Source organism: Brienomyrus brachyistius, chromosome 2, assembly GCF_023856365.1.
Source record: "Brienomyrus brachyistius isolate T26 chromosome 2, BBRACH_0.4, whole genome shotgun sequence".
NCBI classification, from domain to species: domain Eukaryota; kingdom Metazoa; phylum Chordata; class Actinopteri; order Osteoglossiformes; family Mormyridae; genus Brienomyrus; species Brienomyrus brachyistius.
Genome location: NC_064534.1, coordinates 38,072,779 through 38,086,354, shown reverse-complemented (window position 1 = coordinate 38,086,354; position 13,576 = coordinate 38,072,779). Strand labels below are relative to the sequence as shown.

The following is a 13,576-nucleotide window of genomic DNA, read 5'->3' as shown; positions in this document are numbered from 1 at the left end:
CCCCACCATCCAATCGGCAGCGCCGGACCCACACCAAACATTCACCAAACTACTCAGCCGGCAGCCTACCACAATTATTCTATTCTTTCCGCATCCGCACACTTCCTTCTTTTTAACTCCTTTTCACTACCGCACAGGTTAATCGCCGCACGTCCCCCGCCGGCAAACATTACTCCTTTGCCTACTGCATGCAGGCTTCTATTAACGACCCTCTGTTATCAACTCCGCTAACAGCCACAAAATCTCCGCCGCACCAAGCCCACTGGTAGCTGCTGAATCAGATGCTTCCCCAAAACATTGCGCTGTCAGAACACTGGGAGCTACACACACCAACAAGTCCATACTGTAGGCTGCAGCCAGAACAATTTTCTACATTCAAACATCGACGGCCTCTTCTCTCTAAAAATTCACCAGACCGCTTCTACCACCAGCAAAGAAGTTTCCATCCCTAATTCCTCTGTGATTCCCACTAACCTAAACATTAAGCTGGCATTGAAGGGTGTGAATTACCCCGGCCAATCTGTTCTTTTAAATACAGCTTTTAGCAAGTTTTGAAAGGAGAAGAGCAGAACTTGCTATGCCAATAATATCGAGTCTTCTGTGGCGAAGTGGTTTTTGCATAGAAAACAAAGCGGTCAGTTGAAGAGGAATAATATCAGTACTTTGTTTAAAACTGTGTGTAAAAAGCTGTCTCTTTATCATTAACAATAAGTTGTAAAACGTGAATGGGGAGTGACAGTCTTCAAGTTTGTGAGAAGATCGCGCCCTGGTGGAATAAAGGCACGAACAGCTTACAGCACCTAGAATTACCAGGAAGTATTTAGAGTAAAACGGTTTCTAAAAGCTGCCTTTTTGAATGAGAGAAAAATATATATATATATAAAATAGTAAAATGGAAGGGGAGTGATAGATTTAAATTAATCGTGAAGTGGAGCGCCCCCTGTATAAAGTAAAAGTGAGAAAAGCTTACAGCACCTGGTATTCCCAGGAGGTCTCCCATCCAAGTACTGACCAGACCCTACCCTGCTTGGCTTCCGAGATCGGATGAGATCGGGCGTGTTTAGGGTGGTATGGCCGTAAGCGAGAGACGTGACCAAAAACAGCCCTTTTGCATTACACGCGTCTATACATGCCAGTTAGTCCCATTGGATCCTACTCCTGGTTTTTTTTTTTTTTATCTGACTCACACTGCAGCCCCACCATCCAATCGGCAGCGCCGGACCCACACCAAACATTCACCAAACTACTCAGCCGGCAGCCTACCACAATTATTCCATTCTTTCCGCATCCGCACACTTCCTTCTTTTTAACTCCTTTTCACTACCGCACAGGTTAATCGCCGCACGTCCCCCGCCGGCAAACATTACTCCTTTGCCTACTGCATGCAGGCTTCTATTAACGACCCTCTGTTATCAACTCCGCTAACAGCCACAAAATCTCCGCCGCACCAAGCCCACTGGTAGCTGCTGAATCAGATGCTTCCCCAAAACATTGCGCTGTCAGAACACTGGGAGCTACACACACCAACAAGTCCATACTGTAGGCTGCAGCCAGAACAATTTTCTACATTCAAACATCGACGGCCTCTTCTCTCTAAAAATTCACCAGACCGCTTCTACCACCAGCAAAGAAGTTTCCATCCCTAATTCCTCTGTGATTCCCACTAACCTAAACATTAAGCTGGCATTGAAGGGTGTGAATTACCCCGGACAATCTGTTCTTTTAAATACAGCTTTTAGCAAGTTTTGAAAGGAGAAGAGCAGAACTTGCTATGCCAATAATATCGAGTCTTCTGTGGCGAAGTGGTTTTTGCATAGAAAACAAAGCGGTCAGTTGAAGAGGAATAATATCAGTACTTTGTTTAAAACTGTGTGTAAAAAGCTGTCTCTTTATCATTAACAATAAGTTGTAAAACGTGAATGGGGAGTGACAGTCTTCAAGTTTGTGAGAAGATCGCGCCCTGGTGGAATAAAGGCACGAACAGCTTACAGCACCTAGAATTACCAGGAAGTATTTAGAGTAAAACGGTTTCTAAAAGCTGCCTTTTTGAATGAGAGAAAAATATATATATATATAAAATAGTAAAATGGAAGGGGAGTGATAGATTTAAATTAATCGTGAAGTGGAGCGCCCCCTGTATAAAGTAAAAGTGAGAAAAGCTTACAGCACCTGGTATTCCCAGGAGGTCTCCCATCCAAGTACTGACCAGACCCTACCCTGCTTGGCATCCGAGATAGGATGAGATCGGGCGTGTTTAGGGTGGTATGGCCGTAAGCGAGAGACGTGACCAAAAACACCCCTTTTGCATTACACGCGTCTATACATGCCAGTTAGTCCCATTGGATCCTACTCCTGGTTTTTTTTTTTTTTATCTGACTCACACTGCAGCCCCACCATCCAATCGGCAGCGCCGGACCCACACCAAACATTCACCAAACTACTCAGCCGGCAGCCTACCACAATTATTCCATTCTTTCCGCATCCGCACACTTCCTTCTTTTTAACTCCTTTTCACTACCGCACAGGTTAATCGCCGCACGTCCCCCGCCGGCAAACATTACTCCTTTGCCTACTGCATGCAGGCTTCTATTAACGACCCTCTGTTATCAACTCCGCTAACAGCCACAAAATCTCCGCCGCACCAAGCCCACTGGTAGCTGCTGAATCAGATGCTTCCCCAAAACATTGCGCTGTCAGAACACTGGGAGCTACACACACCAACAAGTCCATACTGTAGGCTGCAGCCAGAACAATTTTCTACATTCAAACATCGACGGCCTCTTCTCTCTAAAAATTCACCAGACCGCTTCTACCACCAGCAAAGAAGTTTCCATCCCTAATTCCTCTGTGATTCCCACTAACCTAAACATTAAGCTGGCATTGAAGGGTGTGAATTACCCCGGCCAATCTGTTCTTTTAAATACAGCTTTTAGCAAGTTTTGAAAGGAGAAGAGCAGAACTTGCTATGCCAATAATATCGAGTCTTCTGTGGCGAAGTGGTTTTTGCATAGAAAACAAAGCGGTCAGTTGAAGAGGAATAATATCAGTACTTTGTTTAAAACTGTGTGTAAAAAGCTGTCTCTTTATCATTAACAATAAGTTGTAAAACGTGAATGGGGAGTGACAGTCTTCAAGTTTGTGAGAAGATCGCGCCCTGGTGGAATAAAGGCACGAACAGCTTACAGCACCTAGAATTACCAGGAAGTATTTAGAGTAAAACGGTTTCTAAAAGCTGCCTTTTTGAATGAGAGAAAAATATATATATATATAAAATAGTAAAATGGAAGGGGAGTGATAGATTTAAATTAATCGTGAAGTGGAGCGCCCCCTGTATAAAGTAAAAGTGAGAAAAGCTTACAGCACCTGGTATTCCCAGGAGGTCTCCCATCCAAGTACTGACCAGACCCTACCCTGCTTGGCTTCCGAGATCGGATGAGATCGGGCGTGTTTAGGGTGGTATGGCCGTAAGCGAGAGACGTGACCAAAAACAGCCCTTTTGCATTACACGCGTCTATACATGCCAGTTAGTCCCATTGGATCCTACTCCTGGTTTTTTTTTTTTTTATCTGACTCACACTGCAGCCCCACCATCCAATCGGCAGCGCCGGACCCACACCAAACATTCACCAAACTACTCAGCCGGCAGCCTACCACAATTATTCCATTCTTTCCGCATCCGCACACTTCCTTCTTTTTAACTCCTTTTCACTACCGCACAGGTTAATCGCCGCACGTCCCCCGCCGGCAAACATTACTCCTTTGCCTACTGCATGCAGGCTTCTATTAACGACCCTCTGTTATCAACTCCGCTAACAGCCACAAAATCTCCGCCGCACCAAGCCCACTGGTAGCTGCTGAATCAGATGCTTCCCCAAAACATTGCGCTGTCAGAACACTGGGAGCTACACACACCAACAAGTCCATACTGTAGGCTGCAGCCAGAACAATTTTCTACATTCAAACATCGACGGCCTCTTCTCTCTAAAAATTCACCAGACCGCTTCTACCACCAGCAAAGAAGTTTCCATCCCTAATTCCTCTGTGATTCCCACTAACCTAAACATTAAGCTGGCATTGAAGGGTGTGAATTACCCCGGACAATCTGTTCTTTTAAATACAGCTTTTAGCAAGTTTTGAAAGGAGAAGAGCAGAACTTGCTATGCCAATAATATCGAGTCTTCTGTGGCGAAGTGGTTTTTGCATAGAAAACAAAGCGGTCAGTTGAAGAGGAATAATATCAGTACTTTGTTTAAAACTGTGTGTAAAAAGCTGTCTCTTTATCATTAACAATAAGTTGTAAAACGTGAATGGGGAGTGACAGTCTTCAAGTTTGTGAGAAGATCGCGCCCTGGTGGAATAAAGGCACGAACAGCTTACAGCACCTAGAATTACCAGGAAGTATTTAGAGTAAAACGGTTTCTAAAAGCTGCCTTTTTGAATGAGAGAAAAATATATATATATATAAAATAGTAAAATGGAAGGGGAGTGATAGATTTAAATTAATCGTGAAGTGGAGCGCCCCCTGTATAAAGTAAAAGTGAGAAAAGCTTACAGCACCTGGTATTCCCAGGAGGTCTCCCATCCAAGTACTGACCAGACCCTACCCTGCTTGGCATCCGAGATAGGATGAGATCGGGCGTGTTTAGGGTGGTATGGCCGTAAGCGAGAGACGTGACCAAAAACACCCCTTTTGCATTACACGCGTCTATACATGCCAGTTAGTCCCATTGGATCCTACTTCTGTTTTTTTTTTTTTTTTATCTGACTCACACTGCAGCCCCACCATCCAATCGGCAGCGCCGGACCCACACCAAACATTCACCAAACTACTCAGCCGGCAGCCTACCACAATTATTCCATTCTTTCCGCATCCGCACACTTCCTTCTTTTTAACTCCTTTTCACTACCGCACAGGTTAATCGCCGCACGTCCCCCGCCGGCAAACATTACTCCTTTGCCTACTGCATGCAGGCTTCTCTTAACGACCCTCTGTTATCAACTCCGCTAACAGCCACAAAATCTCCGCCGCACGAAGCCCACTGGTAGCTGCTGAATCACATGCTTCCCCAAAACGTCGCGCTGTCAGAACACTGGGAGCTACACACACCAACAAGTCCATACTGCAGGCTGCAGCCAGAACAATTTTCTACATTCAAACATCGACGGCCTCTTCTCTCTAAAAATTCACCAGACCGCTTCTACCACCAGCAAAGAAGTTTCCATCCCTAATTCCTCTGTGATTCCCACTAACCTAAACATTAAGCTGGCATTGAAGGGTGTGAATTACCCCGGCCAATCTGTTCTTTTAAATACAGCTTTTAGCAAGTTTTGAAAGGAGAAGAGCAGAACTTGCTATGCCAATAATATCGAGTCTTCTGTGGCGAAGTGGTTTTTGCATAGAAAACAAAGCGGTCAGTTGAAGAGGAATAATATCAGTACTTTGTTTAAAACTGTGTGTAAAAAGCTGTCTCTTTATCATTAACAATAAGTTGTAAAACGTGAATGGGGAGTGACAGTCTTCAAGTTTGTGAGAAGATCGCGCCCTGGTGGAATAAAGGCACGAACAGCTTAGAGCACCTTGAATTACCAGGAAGTATTTAGAGTAAAACGGTGTGTAAAAGCTACCTTTATGAATGAGAGAAAAATATATATATATATAAAATAGTAAAATGGAAGGGGAGTGATAGATTTAAATTAATCGTGAAGTGGAGCGCCCCCTGTATAAAGTAAAAGTGAGAAAAGCTTACAGCACCTGGTATTCCCAGGAGGTCTCCCATCCAAGTACTAACCAGACCCTACCCTGCTTGGCTTCCGAGATCGGATGAGATCTGGCGTGTTCAGGGTGGTATGGCCATAAGTGAGAGACGCTACCAAAAACAGCCCTTTTGCATTACACGCGTCTATACATGCCAGTTAGTCCCATTGGATCCTACTCCTGGTTTTTTTTTTTTTTTTATCTGACTCACACTGCAGCACCACCATCCAATCAGCAGCGCCGGACCCACACCAAACATTCACCAAACTACTCAGCCGGCAGCCTACCACAATTATTCCATTCTTTCCGCATCCGCACACTTCCTTCTTTTTAACTCCTTTTCACTACCGCACAGGTTAATCGCCGCACGTCCCCCGCCGGCAAACATTACTCCTTTGCCTACTGCATGCAGGCTTCTCTTAACGACCCTCTGTTATCAACTCCGCTAACAGCCACAAAATCTCCGCCGCACGAAGCCCACTGGTAGCTGCTGAATCACATGCTTCCCCAAAACGTCGCGCTGTCAGAACACTGGGAGCTACACACACCAACAAGTCCATACTGCAGGCTGCAGCCAGAACAATTTTTTACATTCAAACATCGACGGCCTCTTTTCTCTAAAAATTCACCAGACCGCTTCTACCACCAGCAAAGAAGTTTCCATCCCTAATTCCTCTGTGATTCCCACTAACCTAAACATTAAGCTGGCATTGAAGGGCCAATCTGTTCTTTTAAATACAGCTTTTAGCAAGTTTTGAAAGGAGAAGAGCAGAACTTGCTATGCCAATAATATCGAGTCTTCTGTGGCGAAGTGGTTTTTGCATAGAAAACAAAGCGGTCAGTTGAAGAGGAATAATATCAGTACTTTGTTTAAAACTGTGTGTAAAAAGCTGTCTCTTTATCATTAACAATAAGTTGTAAAACGTGAATGGGGAGTGACAGTTTTCAAGTTTGTGAGAAGATCGCGCCCTGGTGGAATAAAGGCACGAACAGCTTACAGCACCTAGAATTACCAGGAAGTATTTAGAGTAAAACGGTGTGTAAAACCTACCTTTATTAATGAGAGAAAAAAAAAAAAATAAAAAATATATATATATATATATATATATATATATATATATATACATATATATATATATATATATATATATATATATATATATATATATATATAAAATAGTAAAATGGAAGGGGAGTGATAGATTTAAATTAATCGTGAAGTGGAGCGCCCCCTGTATAAAGTAAAAGTGAGAAAAGCTTACAGCACCTGGTATTCCCAGGAGGTCTCCCATCCAAGTACTGACCAGACCCTACCCTGCCTGGCTTCCGAGATCGGATGAGATCGGGCGTGTTTAGGGTGGTATGGCCATAAGCGAGAGACGTGACCAAAAACACCCCTTTTGCATTACACGCGTCTATACATGCCAGTTAGTCCCATTGGATCCTACTCCTGGTTTTTTTTTTTTTTATCTGACTCACACTGCAGCCCCACCATCCAATCGGCAGCGCCGGACCCACACCAAACATTCACCAAACTACTCAGCCGGCAGCCTACCACAATTATTCCATTCTTTCCGCATCCGCACACTTCCTTCTTTTTAACTTCTTTTCACTACCGCACAGGTTAATCGGCGCACGTCCCCCGCCGGCAAACATTACTCCTTTGCCTACTGCATGCAGGCTTCTATTAACGACCCTCTGTTATCAACTCCGCTAACAGCCACAAAATCTCCGCCGCACGAAGCCCACTGGTAGCTGCTGAATCAGATGCTTCCCCAAAACATCGCGCTGTCAGAACACTGGGAGCTACACACACCAACAAGTCCATACTGCAGGCTGCAGCCAGAACAATTTTCTACATTCAAACATCGACGGCCTCTTCTCTCTAAAAATTCACCAGACCGCTTCTACCACCAGCAAAGAAGTTTCCATCCCTAATTCCTCTGTGATTCCCACTAACCTAAACATTAAGCTGGCATTGAAGGGTGTGAATTACCCCGGCCTATCTGTTCTTTTAAATACAGCTTTTAGCAAGTTTTGAAAGGAGAAGAGCAGAACTTGCTATGCCAATAATATCGAGTCTTCTGTGGCGAAGTGGTTTTTGCATAGAAAACAAAGCGGTCAGTTGAAGAGGAATAATATCAGTACTTTGTTTAAAACTGTGTGTAAAAAGCTGTCTCTTTATCATTAACAATAAGTTGTAAAACGTGAATGGGGAGTGACAGTCTTCAAGTTTGTGAGAAGATCGCGCCCTGGTGGAATAAAGGCACGAACAGCTTACAGCACCTAGAATTACCAGGAAGTATTTAGAGTAAAACGGTGTGTAAAAGCTGCCTTTATGAATGAGAGAAAAATATATATATATATAAAATAGTAAAATGGAAGGGGAGTGATAGATTTAAATTAATCGTGAAGTGGAGCGCCCCCTGTATGAAGTAAAAGTGAGAAAAGCTTACAGCACCTGGAATTCCCAGGTGGTCTCCCATCCAAGTACTAACCAGACCCTACCCTGCTTAGCTTCCAAGATCAGACGAGATCGGGTGTGTTCAGGGTGGTATGGCCGTAAGCGAGAGATGCAACCAAAAACAGCCCTTTTGCATTACACGCCTCTATACATGCCAGTTGGTCCCATTGGATCATACTAATGTTCTTTTTTTTTTTTTTATCTGACTCACACTGCAGCCCCACCATCCAATCGGCAGCGCCGGACCCACACCAAACATTCACCAAACTACTCAGCCAGCAGCCAACCACAATTATTCCATTCTTTCCGCATCCGCACACTTCCTTCTTTTTAACTCCTTTTCACTACCGCACAGGTTAATCGCCGCACGTCCCCCGCCGGCAAACATTACTCCTTTGCCTACTGCATGCAGGCTTCTCTTAACGACCCTCTGTTATCAACTCCGCTAACAGCCACAAAATCTCCGCCGCACGAAGCCCACTGGTAGCTGCTGAATCACATGCTTCCCCAAAACGTCGCGCTGTCAGAACACTGGGAGCTACACACACCAACAAGTCCATACTGCAGGCTGCAGCCAGAACAATTTTCTACATTCAAACATCGACGGCCTCTTCTCTCTAAAAATTCACCAGACCGCTTCTACCACCAGCAAAGAAGTTTCCATCCCTAATTCCTCTGTGATTCCCACTAACCTAAACATTAAGCTGGCATTGAAGGGTGTGAATTACCCCGGCCAATCTGTTCTTTTAAATACAGCTTTTAGCAAGTTTTGAAAGGAGAAGAGCAGAACTTGCTATGCCAATAATATCGAGTCTTCTGTGGCGAAGTGGTTTTTGCATAGAAAACAAAGCGGTCAGTTGAAGAGGAATAATATCAGTACTTTGTTTAAAACTGTGTGTAAACAGCTGTCTCTTTATCATTAACAATAAGTTGTAAAACGTGAATGGGGAGTGACAGTCTTCAAGTTTGTGAGAAGATCGCGCCCTGGTGGAATAAAGGCACGAACAGCTTACAGCACCTAGAATTACCAGGAAGTATTTAGAGTAAAACGGTGTGTAAAAGCTACCTTTATGAATGAGAGAAAAATATATATATATATAAAATAGTAAAATGGAAGGGGAGTGATAGATTTAAATTAATCGTGAAGTGGAGCGCCCCCTGTATAAAGTAAAAGTGAGAAAAGCTTACAGCACCTGGTATTCCCAGGAGGTCTCCCATCCAAGTACTAACCAGACCCTACTCTGCTTGGCTTCCGAGATCGGATGAGATCTGGCGTGTTCAGGGTGGTATGGCCATAAGTGAGAGACGCTACCAAAAACAGCCCTTTTGCATTACACGCGTCTATACATGCCAGTTAGTCCCATTGGATCCTACTCCTGGTTTTTTTTTTTTTTTTATCTGACTCACACTGCAGCACCACCATCCAATCGGCAGCGCCGGACCCACACCAAACATTCACCAAACTACTCAGCCGGCAGCCTACCACAATTATTCCATTCTTTCCGCATCCGCACACTTCCTTCTTTTTAACTCCTTTTCACTACCGCACAGGTTAATCGCCGCACGTCCCCCGCCGGCAAACATTACTCCTTTGCCTACTGCATGCAGGCTTCTCTTAACGACCCTCTGTTATCAACTCCGCTAACAGCCACAAAATCTCCGCCGCACGAAGCCCACTGGTAGCTGCTGAATCACATGCTTCCCCAAAACGTCGCGCTGTCAGAACACTGGGAGCTACACACACCAACAAGTCCATACTGCAGGCTGCAGCCAGAACAATTTTTTACATTCAAACATCGACGGCCTCTTTTCTCTAAAAATTCACCAGACCGCTTCTACCACCAGCAAAGAAGTTTCCATCCCTAATTCCTCTGTGATTCCCACTAACCTAAACATTAAGCTGGCATTGAAGGGCCAATCTGTTCTTTTAAATACAGCTTTTAGCAAGTTTTGAAAGGAGAAGAGCAGAACTTGCTATGCCAATAATATCGAGTCTTCTGTGGCGAAGTGGTTTTTGCATAGAAAACAAAGCGGTCAGTTGAAGAGGAATAATATCAGTACTTTGTTTAAAACTGTGTGTAAAAAGCTGTCTCTTTATCATTAACAATAAGTTGTAAAACGTGAATGGGGAGTGACAGTTTTCAAGTTTGTGAGAAGATCGCGCCCTGGTGGAATAAAGGCACGAACAGCTTACAGCACCTAGAATTACCAGGAAGTATTTAGAGTAAAACGGTGTGTAAAAGCTACCTTTATGAATGAGAGAAAAAAAAAAAAAAAAAAAAAATATATATATATATATATATATATATATATATATAAAATAGTAAAATGGAAGGGGAGTGATAGATTTAAATTAATCGTGAAGTGGAGCGCCCCCTGTATAAAGTAAAAGTGAGAAAAGCTTACAGCACCTGGTATTCCCAGGAGGTCTCCCATCCAAGTACTGACCAGACCCTACCCTGCTTGGCTTCCGAGATCGGATGAGATCGGGCGTGTTTAGGGTGGTATGGCCGTAAGCGAGAGACGTGACCAAAAACAGCCCTTTTGCATTACACGCGTCTATACATGCCAGTTAGTCCCATTGGATCCTACTCCTGGTTTTTTTTTTTTTTATCTGACTCACACTGCAGCCCCACCATCCAATCGGCAGCGCCGGACCCACACCAAACATTCACCAAACTACTCTGCCGGCAGCCTACCACAATTATTCCATTCTTTCCGCATCCGCACACTTCCTTCTTTTTAACTCCTTTTCACTACCGCACAGGTTAATCGCCGCACGTCCCCCGCCGGCAAACATTACTCCTTTGCCTATTGCATGCAGGCTTCTATTAACGACCCTCTGTTATCAACTCCGCTAACAGCCACAAAATCTCCGCCGCACCAAGCCCACTGGTAGCTGCTGAATCAGATGCTTCCCCAAAACATTGCGCTGTCAGAACACTGGGAGCTACACACACCAACAAGTCCATACTGTAGGCTGCAGCCAGAACAATTTTCTACATTCAAACATCGACGGCCTCTTCTCTCTAAAAATTCACCAGACCGCTTCTACCACCAGCAAAGAAGTTTCCATCCCTAATTCCTCTGTGATTCCCACTAACCTAAACATTAAGCTGGCATTGAAGGGTGTGAATTACCCCGGCCAATCTGTTCTTTTAAATACAGCTTTTAGCAAGTTTTGAAAGGAGAAGAGCAGAACTTGCTATGCCAATAATATCGAGTCTTCTGTGGCGAAGTGGTTTTTGCATAGAAAACAAAGCGGTCAGTTGAAGAGGAATAATATCAGTACTTTGTTTAAAACTGTGTGTAAAAAGCTGTCTCTTTATCATTAACAATAAGTTGTAAAACGTGAATGGGGAGTGACAGTCTTCAAGTTTGTGAGAAGATCGCGCCCTGGTGGAATAAAGGCACGAACAGCTTACAGCACCTAGAATTACCAGGAAGTATTTAGAGTAAAACGGTTTCTAAAAGCTGCCTTTTTGAATGAGAGAAAAATATATATATATATAAAATAGTAAAATGGAAGGGGAGTGATAGATTTAAATTAATCGTGAAGTGGAGCGCCCCCTGTATAAAGTAAAAGTGAGAAAAGCTTACAGCACCTGGTATTCCCAGGAGGTCTCCCATCCAAGTACTGACCAGACCCTACCCTGCTTGGCATCCGAGATCGGATGAGATCGGGCGTGTTTAGGGTGGTATGGCCGTAAGCGAGAGACGTGACCAAAAACACCCCTTTTGCATTACACGCGTCTATACATGCCAGTTAGTCCCATTGGATCCTACTCCTGGTTTTTTTTTTTTTTTTATCTGACTCACACTGCAGCCCCACCATCCAATCGGCAGCGCCGGACCCACACCAAACATTCACCAAACTACTCAGCCGGCAGCCTACCACAATTATTCCATTCTTTCCGCATCCGCACACTTCCTTCTTTTTAACTCCTTTTCACTACCGCACAGGTTTATCGCCGCATGTCCCCCGCCGGCAAACATTACTCCTTTGCCTACTGCATGCAGGCTTCTCTTAACGACCCTCTGTTATCAACTCCGCTAACAGCCACAAAATCTCCGCCGCACGAAGCCCACTGGTAGCTGCTGAATCACATGCTTCCCCAAAACGTCGCGCTGTCAGAACACTGGGAGCTACACACACCAACAAGTCCATACTGCAGGCTGCAGCCAGAACAATTTTCTACATTCAAACATCGACGGCCTCTTCTCTCTAAAAATTCACCAGACCGCTTCTACCACCAGCAAAGAAGTTTCCATCCCTAATTCCTCTGTGATTCCCACTAACCTAAACATTAAGCTGGCATTGAAGGGTGTGAATTACCCCGGCCAATCTGTTCTTTTAAATACAGCTTTTAGCAAGTTTTGAAAGGAGAAGAGCAGAACTTGCTATGCCAATAATATCGAGTCTTCTGTGGCGAAGTGGTTTTTGCATAGAAAACAAAGCGGTGAGTTGAAGAGGAATTATATCAGTACTTTGTTTAAAACTGTGTGTAAAAAGCTGTCTCTTTATCATTAACAATAAGTTGTAAAACGTGAATGGGGAGTGACAGTCTTCAAGTTTGTGAGAAGATCGCGCCCTGGTGGAATAAAGGCACGAACAGCTTACAGCACCTAGAATTACCAGGAAGTATTTAGAGTAAAACGGTTTCTAAAAGCTGCCTTTATGAATGAGAGAAAAAAAAATATATATATATAAAATAGTAAAATGGAAGGGGAGTGATAGATTTAAATTAATCGTGAAGTGGAGCGCCCCCTGTATAAAGTAAAAGTGAGAAAAGCTTACAGCACCTGGTATTCCCAGGAGGTCTCCCATCCAAGTACTAACCAGACCCTACCCTGCTTAGCTTCCAAGATCAGGCGTGTTCAGGGTGGTATGGCCGTAAGCGAGAGATGCTACCAAAAACAGCCCTTTTGCATTACACGCCTCTATACATGCCAGTTGGTCCCATTGGATCCTACTAATGTTCTTTTTTTTTTTTTTATCTGACTCACACTGCAGCCCCACCATCCAATCGGCAGCGCCGGACCCACACCAAACATTCACCAAACTACTCAGCCGGCAGCCTACCACAATTATTCCATTCTTTCCGCATCCGCACACTTCCTTCTTTTTAACTCCTTTTCACTACCGCACAGGTTAATCGCCGCACGTCCCCCGCCGGCAAACATTACTCCTTTGCCTACTGCATGCAGGCTTCTCTTAACGACCCTCTGTTATCAACTCCGCTAACAGCCACAAAATCTCCGCCGCACGAAGCCCACTGGTAGCTGCTGAATCACATGCTTCCCCAAAACGTCGCGCTGTCAGAACACTGGGAGCTACACACACCAACAAGTCCATA

The 13,576-nt window shown here is 44.3% G+C and overlaps 10 non-coding genes and 1 pseudogene across 10 annotated transcripts; all 11 read right to left on the bottom strand.

The window, feature by feature from the left end:
- Nucleotides 1-963: 963 nt before the first annotated feature.
- Nucleotides 964-1,082, bottom strand: LOC125734402 (5S ribosomal RNA). The gene has a single exon (XR_007393716.1). It is a non-coding gene; the product is annotated as a 5S ribosomal RNA (ribosomal RNA).
- A 1,075-nt stretch (nt 1,083-2,157) lies between these two features.
- On the bottom strand, nt 2,158-2,276 carry LOC125731174 (5S ribosomal RNA). The gene has a single exon (XR_007391457.1). It is a non-coding gene; the product is annotated as a 5S ribosomal RNA (ribosomal RNA).
- A 1,075-nt stretch (nt 2,277-3,351) lies between these two features.
- Nucleotides 3,352-3,470, bottom strand: LOC125734401 (5S ribosomal RNA). Its single transcript, XR_007393715.1, has one exon. It is a non-coding gene; the product is annotated as a 5S ribosomal RNA (ribosomal RNA).
- Nucleotides 3,471-4,545: 1,075 nt separating this feature from the next.
- Nucleotides 4,546-4,664, bottom strand: LOC125731173 (5S ribosomal RNA). The gene has a single exon (XR_007391456.1). It is a non-coding gene; the product is annotated as a 5S ribosomal RNA (ribosomal RNA).
- A 1,076-nt stretch (nt 4,665-5,740) lies between these two features.
- LOC125735841 (5S ribosomal RNA) lies at nt 5,741-5,859 on the bottom strand. The gene has a single exon (XR_007395127.1). It is a non-coding gene; the product is annotated as a 5S ribosomal RNA (ribosomal RNA).
- Nucleotides 5,860-7,010: 1,151 nt separating this feature from the next.
- Nucleotides 7,011-7,129, bottom strand: LOC125737071 (5S ribosomal RNA). The gene has a single exon (XR_007396337.1). It is a non-coding gene; the product is annotated as a 5S ribosomal RNA (ribosomal RNA).
- A 1,075-nt stretch (nt 7,130-8,204) lies between these two features.
- Nucleotides 8,205-8,323, bottom strand: LOC125732839 (5S ribosomal RNA). The gene has a single exon (XR_007392204.1). It is a non-coding gene; the product is annotated as a 5S ribosomal RNA (ribosomal RNA).
- A 1,077-nt stretch (nt 8,324-9,400) lies between these two features.
- Nucleotides 9,401-9,519, bottom strand: LOC125737152 (5S ribosomal RNA). Its single transcript, XR_007396418.1, has one exon. It is a non-coding gene; the product is annotated as a 5S ribosomal RNA (ribosomal RNA).
- A 1,099-nt stretch (nt 9,520-10,618) lies between these two features.
- LOC125734400 (5S ribosomal RNA) lies at nt 10,619-10,737 on the bottom strand. Its single transcript, XR_007393714.1, has one exon. It is a non-coding gene; the product is annotated as a 5S ribosomal RNA (ribosomal RNA).
- Nucleotides 10,738-11,812: 1,075 nt separating this feature from the next.
- On the bottom strand, nt 11,813-11,931 carry LOC125736009 (5S ribosomal RNA). The gene has a single exon (XR_007395292.1). It is a non-coding gene; the product is annotated as a 5S ribosomal RNA (ribosomal RNA).
- Nucleotides 11,932-13,010: 1,079 nt separating this feature from the next.
- LOC125731799 (5S ribosomal RNA) lies at nt 13,011-13,119 on the bottom strand (annotated as a pseudogene).
- Between the last annotated feature and the right edge of the window lie 457 nt (nt 13,120-13,576).